This window comes from Chaetura pelagica, unplaced genomic scaffold (assembly GCF_000747805.2).
Source record: "Chaetura pelagica isolate M959 unplaced genomic scaffold, ChaPel_1.0 scaffold31, whole genome shotgun sequence".
Lineage (NCBI taxonomy): Eukaryota > Metazoa > Chordata > Aves > Apodiformes > Apodidae > Chaetura > Chaetura pelagica.
In genome coordinates this window covers 2,330,758-2,339,957 of record NW_009952481.1, presented here as the reverse complement: position 1 = coordinate 2,339,957, position 9,200 = coordinate 2,330,758, and positions in this window count along the sequence as shown.

Genomic DNA, 9,200 nt, shown 5'->3' with positions numbered 1-9,200 from the left:
TTTTTTTTTAATTTTTTTTTTTTTTTTTTTTTTTTTTAAAGACATGAACAATTCTCTAAGTAGGGTAATGCTTGCTACCCTGTCCCTGCTGGTTGAGTGGCAGACAGCAGAAACTTTTGTAGTTCTTGTTTTTGAAGTATCAGAGATACAAAAAAATATCCCGAGAGTGTGAGCAACCAAGGAAACACCACAAATCCAACACTGGTACTGTCAGACCCAAAGAACTGTTCTACTGACTGTCATGTTTTATTGCTCTTTGCAATTGAAATTCCTACTCTGTGAAAACTAGAGCTTGGATTGAATAGAAGGACTCAATAGCTGAGGACTCTAATAGAATATCTAGCTAATCTACCAAATGGTTCTAAATTTGTTCTTTATTCAAATATACTAGTGGATTCAGACAAGCTGTATATTAGTTCCCAGAGAAATAACCACGTAAGACATTGTCTGGTACTGGCAGTACCAAGGTCTTCTATTCAATGACAGTAGAATTAAGTTCTTAACTTTTAAAGCTCAACATAATTATTGTTTCTGATAAATGGTGACTGAATTTCTGATGCCACATTTCAACAGATGTCTGCTTAAACAAGAAGTATGTCCACCCCATTTTCTGGAAGGGTTTTTCAAGTTTCTAGCTCCAAATTCATTCCAAATCCCTCAGAAGCAACAAGAGGGACTCTGACCAGGGTTCAGGCTCTTGCCCACTTCAGCGGAGTGCTCCCACCTCTGTGGGTACCTGAGACAGACCCTGACTACCTTCCTGCTCCCCTGAGCCTGCAGGTCCCAGTTGTGTTGTTCTGCACAGGCTTTGCTACTACTTTACAACACATAAATATTGGAGTCTGCTCAAACCTGTAGCCACACCCTCTGCAATGTTTATCCTTCAGAGCTGACAAGTTTTGGCTGGTACATAAAGAAGTTTTAAGCGTTAGTCCAAGAAAGGCCTGACTCCAACTGTCTGTTTTCCCATCTGTCTTTTATTTTGGTGCTCTGAATTGCACCACGCTCGCTCACATTCTCAGTCTCTCCTCCAGCTCACTCCTTTCTTCTTTGTGTAGGCACTCTTCAAGCCACGAGTTGTGCTCTGGTTGGATACCTGAAATAAGAGGGGGAAAAGCTACAGGGTGTTTTGCACAGTACTGGCCCCAACTTGGGCTTTTATTGCTGCTCTGCAGTCAAAGCAACATATTCTTAGATCTTGGGGGACAGTTGTCAGCATGTCGCTATCAGATTTCCTACAGAAAATCTGAGGTGAGCCTCTGAGCAGCAAAAGGTGCTGCTTACCCCAGGAGCAGAGAGATCACACCTTCTTTGTCACCACCACTCAAATACTCTCTCTCCCACGCTTTGCTTTGCCTCTCAACCCACTTCCTTCGTCCTCTCTGCCTTGGGTTCACTTTGCCTCATTACTTTCCACACGCTGTGCAACACATGCAAGTGCTATGTGCACTCTGAGGGCTTGTTGCTGTGCCACACTGGCTGCCACAATTGCTAGACTCCAGCACTTGTTATTGTTTGTGAAACCTGGGCTGTTGCTTGCTCCCCGAATCATGTCTTAGTAGTACACTTCTTTTGCATCTTCTTCTCAGTTCCCATAGATGTAAAAACTGTAAAAATCTTCCAAAATTAAAAACATGATGTTTTTTAAGGAGTACGAGTTCTTACAGAAGGAGCCAGCCCTTGGGGGATATGAGAGACATGGAACACACCAGAAAAACTCCCACCAGCATCTAGCTTTTGTGAAGTTTTACTCAGAATAGATGACTTCTCCTAAGCTTTGGGAACAATTTCATTTGTCAGTGAATTGTTTAAGTGTTCACTTGTATTTCAAAGGCTTAGAAGGTGTCCACAGAGCATGTCTAGTCACTGCCTCAGTTAAAACTTTGATGTTGACCGTGTGACTCAAAACACACACCTTTAACCAGATAAGCTGTTTCTGTGGAGGGAACCTGAAAGCTTTTCTTGTGCTTGGCATAATCCATATTCATAAACCACTGCAATACCTGACCTCTGTTTATGACCTTAATCTTTCTTTGCAGCTCAGGTCATGTTCCCTGAGAACAAAAATTGTATCCTATGTCCAGGTTGGGCCCTGGCCAGCTTTGACTCTCAGAAAGCCTGAAGGCAATGGTGTGTTATGAAGCAACACATAGGATGATGCAAAAGATAGGATGTTTATGAAGAGAAAGGGTTAAGATCTTTATCACAGTATGCAGAGCACACACTAAGACAACCAAGCAACACACTGTGGCAGGTACGACATAGCACTGCGCAGGCAGAGGTGAAGTAAGAGGGGCAGAGCAAGGTTAATTCACAACCCTGACAAATGCTATTTCAGAAGACTTAAAATTCACTAACAATACAAGGTAGTGTCATTAGCAACTGCTGACAACTAAACAACAGAATTTATATTGCTCTTCGTGCAAGTAAAACTCTGACATTGAGAAATGGAAAGTCAGTATTTAACAGAGGACAACTGCCAACCCATCCTCTGTTAGGCTTACAGTAGCTACTTACCACATTAAGCGTGGAAGAAGAGTGTAGCTTGTTAACTATTCTGACATCCAGACTGTCTGAAAAAACCCTGAAAACATACACAGAAGAGCATTCTGCTATTTCTACCTCTTCTTCCATGAACAGAGAAAATACTACGCACTGGATTGACAGATTTGTCACTTCGGTCCACTGAACTTTCTGTTACTCATCTTTCTTAACACCTGCATCATTCATTTATGAAATTATTCTGAACCCACATACATTAAAAATGCGTAACAAAAAGATCCAGAAAAGACACTTGGTAGAGCAGCAGGGAGAAGGGGTGTGACAGAAAAAGTCTTTACAGCAGTACCAAGACTTTCCTTTTGCAGTGACAGCACAGACTGCAAAATATTTCCTGAAACTCACTGAAAACAGCAGTTGCTGATTAAGTATAGGAAAAAAGTAATCAAGTACAGGAGTCAACATTTTTAGTTGTTATAAATATTCTGATGTGCTAAAAAGATGAATTATTACTTGCTCCAGGGTTTAGCTTTTCTATTTACAACATCCAGAAGACATTTCTCTATCCTTCTCAAAAACAAATCAAAACCCAAAAAATCCACTTTTCCAGAATGAAAAAAGAATCAGAATAGTTTGGGTGGGAAGTGAGCTTAAAAGATCATCTAGTTCAAACCACCCTGCACGAGCAGGGACACCTCCCATGAAGATCCTAAAAACATCCTGCCAGTGTAGGTGTTCAGATACAAGATATTTAAACAACAACAACAAAATATTTTCTTCCCTCACCCTATATTTTAGCCTTTTTTTTTTTTTTTAGGTAAGGAAAAGTGATACATATGCAAGCAATGGAAAAAGAGGTAAGAATAACTCCACCTGTCTCCTCATATAGTCTCTTGCCTCTGTTCTCACTAGTGTCTGGGAACACCTAGAAGGAATCATATTGTAGTCTGACTGCTTATGGAAAGGAGGGATAAGTGTAGAAGCCCTACCTTCCATCTCACCTTTTCCCCACAAAAATGCCCAGTGCCCTGTCTGCCCCTGGAACATACAAGGTCCCCAACTGGCTTCCTCCAGGTTCTGCAAGAGCCTTACAAGTTCAGCTAACCTGGCTGCACTTCTCTCTCTCCCTGCAAGCACTTAAGCTGCTTGTGCTTCCACAGCTGGGGTGACTTGTCGGTAAAGGTATCGTGCATTTTTCTTCTCAACTGCCTTTTAAGTTTGTTTTAAAGAAGATGCAAATGGATGACCAAAACAAGGCTGGGAGTGCCATCTAAACCAAACTTAATTTCTACCTGGAAAGAAGAAATACATCAAATTTCTCTAAAAGATCACTAGCAAAACCACTTCATAGTAGTATGAATATCTAAAATACACCAGGGAAAATATATTGCAGAAATTATTTATTTCATGCCATCTTAGCTCTTTGACTAGATATTTTAACACACATTTGAAAAATATACCCATTACAACAATAATTTAGAATGCTACAGAGAAAAAGGTGTAACTTGGTGACAGAACAAAGAATTATGCATACAGATTTGTATCATAAGGCAAAAAAAAAAGAGTCTACCCATAAGCAGCACTCCTACAGCGTATCTTCATATACACTGGAAATGAAGTTCTGTAACTAAACCTTTGCTGACAAATGAATTCCCTTTTCTTCCAGACACATCTACAGAAATATAAGTTATTTCTATAGACAATAATCCATTTTACAGTTATAGCTAAGCTATCACTCTGATACTACTGTAATTCACAGGAATATGTCAAATATAAGTACACTATCCTGAAGAAATAACTAAAGTTGCATATTAACTATTGCCTGCCAATTACAGCTAAAACATATGCATACAAAATCATGCTGGGGAATACATTCCAGTGCATTTTAACAGAAACAAAGAATAAACCTGATTGGTTTTACCATATGACTGAAACAGAAGATACCAAATACACTGCGACATAATGACAGCAATTACTGTGTTAGAAAGGGATCTAGTTCAAGGCATTCTGGGTTTTTTTTGCTAGGAATGCTGAGTTTCTGCTAACATAATCAAATGGTGTAGGAGTGTCTCAACTTCAGACTAGACTACTTAATTAGAGGCACAGTTATTACTAGAAAACTGTCACAGAACAGTACATATTCCTGCAGAGCCCATTAGAGAAAAGGAATATAAAAGTCACAGAAAGTTTACAAGATTCACAGATAAGTTCCTCTGAAAAAATTAACTATTTTCTGAATTTTAACGAACAAAAAAAAGCTAGGAGACAACATATACCCTAACAAGTGTTTTTGTTAATAATTGAGATGCACATTTTTGTCTGTGATGAATAAGCCAGATTTCTTTAAGAAGCCTCATAAAAAGTTTTCCTTCGTAAAGTGATTCTATTTGGAGTTGCAAATGCCCCTCAGATTCATTACAATAATAACGAAGATTGGAACAAAATATTGTATGTTTCACCTGGCTTTTACAGTATTCCAAGATAAAGTTAATACAATAAAAATTATAATTACAGAAAATCTGAGTGATCACTTTTTTAATACTTCATATGTGAAAATAAGTGTTACGGTTATGTTTTAAAATAGCAAGTAAAACCAGTGAAAAGGTAACAGCTTTCCACCATTCCCACTAATACTGTTAATGACTATTTTACAAGTGTTTGATTGCAAAACAAAGGCAGAAGATACCATGATTTTTTTCCAGTAGTCTAAGTTACAGTAGTATGAAGTTTGTTGTTTCTTAAGAAATTATTGTACCTAAACAATAAAATATATCCTATTTTGTCCAAAGTGTCACCATTAGCAGACTGGAAATTGCATATCCTTTGCCTTCCCTCATAAGAAGACCCTGCACCTTTCTCAAGCAGAGAACTCCTTTCTCAAGATAGGTATCAGAATATGCATCTTTCTAAATGCCTCAAAAAACAGAACTACAAATCTAGTGTGAGTACTAAGTGCAACTAGAGCTTTTTGCTATCATAACTGTTTAATAAATCCAACACTGACACAATATTAAGGTAGCTACTGTTTTCACTCTTGCTTTTCAAAGTTCATTGCAACTTGCATGGAGTCTATTCACTAGTTTAAAACTTTGTCAGGAAGATATTCAAACATTTGCACTTGGGCAGGTTTTTTTATGTTTTGGTGGTTTTTTTGGTATTAACAAATGAAGAGGAAACTGCGGAAATGATGATGAAATGGAAGCATACCCCAACTGCTCAGTAATTCAGAAAGTGAAATAATAAAGAAATACATAATCGACATTCTTTAGCTGAGAATAAATATGGCCATGTACTAACAGATTAAATAAACCAACATACAGTTCCCAAAAGCACAGGTTGCAAGGCAGTTACATTTTAAATCACATACTCTGGAGCATCAAATGTGATGCAAGAACACCACTGGCCTACAGCATAGTCACTACTTAAAACATATCAAAGCTAGTTTTATTTTTTTTAGCTGTGGTACTCCTAGCACTAGAGCTATAGTAGCAAATAACTCATCAAGAGTTGCTGCAATCTGGCAGGGAATCACGATAGAATCACAGAGTGGTTTGGGTTGAAAGTGACATTTAAAGCTCTTCTAGTCCAAACCCGCTGTAATGGGCAGGGACATCTTCAACTGGATCAGATTGCTCAAAGCCCCATCCAACCTGGCCTTGGATGTTTCCAGGGATGGGGCATCTACAGACCCTCTGGAGTGGTGTAAAACCTTAGGCATGTAGCCCCCCCAAGCAAGTTCTGTATTATTTGTACTAGCAGCAACCAGTCAAAAACTAGATCAAGTACACAGCAAATGCCGTGCAGGCATATTCCTTGTTTCTACAATGTTCTTTTAAATTATATTCTGTATTTCTTCATTGACAGTCTTCCAGATTTAGTAATATGAACTCATACTTACTTTTCAAAACACCCTTTAGATTAATTGGCCAACAAATTGTGCATAATTAGAGCAAGAGTAGCTGTTGGTCAGCAGTGAACACTATGGATGAAATCTGACTTCACCTAACAACTCCTTACTTAAACACCCAACATGCAAGGAGCATGTGACACTGAGGACCTCCAAGCACAAATCAGAGAACTCATGAGAGACAATCAGAGCTCCAAGTCTCACGCTTTCAAAAAGCAGCCCCTGGTTACTCCATTACTGCACTGCAACATCAAAAAAGGTCAATGGATTCCCACCACCCTGAGCTCAGAATTTCTATGTTAACAACTGAAATCCCACTGCCATCAATTTATATAGCCAACTCTTCAAATTATTGCATCCCAGTGAAAACCGGACGGAGGGCTTACACCAGGGACTAGTTAGCTTTTGTATATAACATCTTAATCACAAGTTTCCACTGAAAATTCTGTTTGCAGCCACTCAACTGAATCCCGAGGGGGGGAAAAAAATCAGGTCCCAAAAAGGCTCGAAGGCAGTACTGCTCTCTGAAGGCAGTAGGGGATAGGTAAGGATACTTCACACATACTCAGAAAACAAACATTCCTTCTATAATTTTTCCATTAGCACTGAATTAGATCCCTTTGCAGTGACATTTCAAGAGTTAAACAAAGAACTTGAATCTTAGTTTATGCAAAGATTTTTACAAACAAATTTTTGACCAATTAAATGAGGTACAAATTTTAAAAATAGAAATATCAAGTCTAAGAACATTAATGTGGATGGATGACCAAGAACATACATGACCCTTTTAACTTAAGGCTGAATTAAGGATAGCATTTCTAAGTAGATCCAAAATAAATTAAATAGGTGCTAACATAAAGTTGCTGAAGAAAAATTTGAATTAAAAGTCTGATTTTCTCAAATTTGAGGCCCTGAAACAGACATAAGGTTTTGATCAAGCTTTTACAGAACACAAAATGCCCCAAATAAAAAAGTGCCCTCTTACACGTAATCTGGAAATTGCATGAGCTTGAATACATGTGGTCATGGTTGTTGTTCAGTGTTTTCACCTAAGAAAAGAACGGACAATTATTTTATGTCTGCCAATTTATTGATATAATTAATTCTATACCGACAGAGTAATTTTTCTCCTTCATAGTAACAGCTCAGCGTTTTAAAACAGATAGACCAATATATTAAAAATACCACTACTGTTAGAACACATGATATACTAAATCACAGGAGGTAGTTAGATCCCCATTAACAATTGCTTCAGGAAGCAAAGACTACTTTTAAAAATTAGTATAACACCTCATTCATGAAAATTTACTTTTCAGAATTATTCACTCTTAGCTGCTTTAAGGGAGGTCTTTTTTTTAAAGCATAATAAAGAATTTATGATAGAAACATGTTCTCTTTCCTTTTTCAACATAACATTGCAATGAGCACATAAGAAAACTCCCAAGTGGTAAAGACTTAGGGCACACTGAAACAAAGCAATGTTTTAAATTAATCAAATTTCCAAAGATATAATGAATTTGTCAACACCTTTTACCTTCTGATTACACTTGAAAATTCATTCAACTAACTACATTTTAAAAAAAGTATCTACACCAGTGAAATTAATGTGAAGCTTTTTACACAATTAATAATTGGCATTTCTGAATGGCATTCAAATGAATAAGCATTATTTGTTTTGCAACAACATACTGCAAAATACAGGCACCTTAAAAAAGATACATAATGCAACAAGGGCATTTGGGACATCAGAAGTGTTTACCATTATCTACTCATGCTATATATTTCCCTTCTTTTAAAGAAATACTCTACAATTTGAAGCCGTGCCTGAGTTGTGTGCAAATTATAATATTTCAGCATTTAAGTCAATTTTCACATTATATATCTTCTACAGTTACAAAAACATTAGTGTGCCAAGATTTTTCAACCATTACTGTAAAAATCTTAAGCAGACATTGTATCTTCAATAATGTGTTCTTGCTATTGCACATATGCTCATATGACAGTGAAACTCTAGTCCATATTCAATTTCATCTATTTACACATGCTAAAATAATTTATCTGCACATAATGTTGGAAAAGAAAAAAGATAGCCTCTCTTGACTAATACACCTTGCTACAAAATTTATGTCAACTGATTTCATAGAACCATAGAATACAAGGTTAGAAGGGACTTCAAAGATCAACTTGACAAAAGCTCCACCTAGACAAGCTGGCCCAGCACCCTGTCCAGCCAAATCTTAAAATTGTCCAATGTTGGGGAATCCACCACTTCCCTGGGGATATTGGTCCAATTATTGTTCTCATTGTTAAAATTTTTCCTCTTTTGTCCAATTAGAATCTCCCCCAAAATAACTTGCACACATTACCCCATATCTTTTTCATATGATTCCTTGTAAAAAGGGGGTCTCCATTTTCTTAGAAGCCACCATTTAAATACTGGAACATGTATTTTATGATTTAATGAAGAACAGTCTACCACTCAGTCTTTATGATTATGCAGGGTCTGATTCAAAGACCACTGAAGCCAAAAGAAGTCTTAACTTAATTCAGTCAATTTTGGACTAGGCATAAAGTTCAAATAGAAAAATTATAGAAAGTATTTAGTATAGTAATTGATATAACTGCACTTTGGATGCATTAAGATGCTCTCACAGCATCTGTTAAAATACAAAAAAATTCGTTCCAAAATATCCCCTTCTTAAAACTTACAGTGTTACAGTTCAAGTTGAGTCCTAGGTATATATATATCAAGTTTACTCTCTATTAACTTAATTAATAGTTTTTTCCTTTTGGT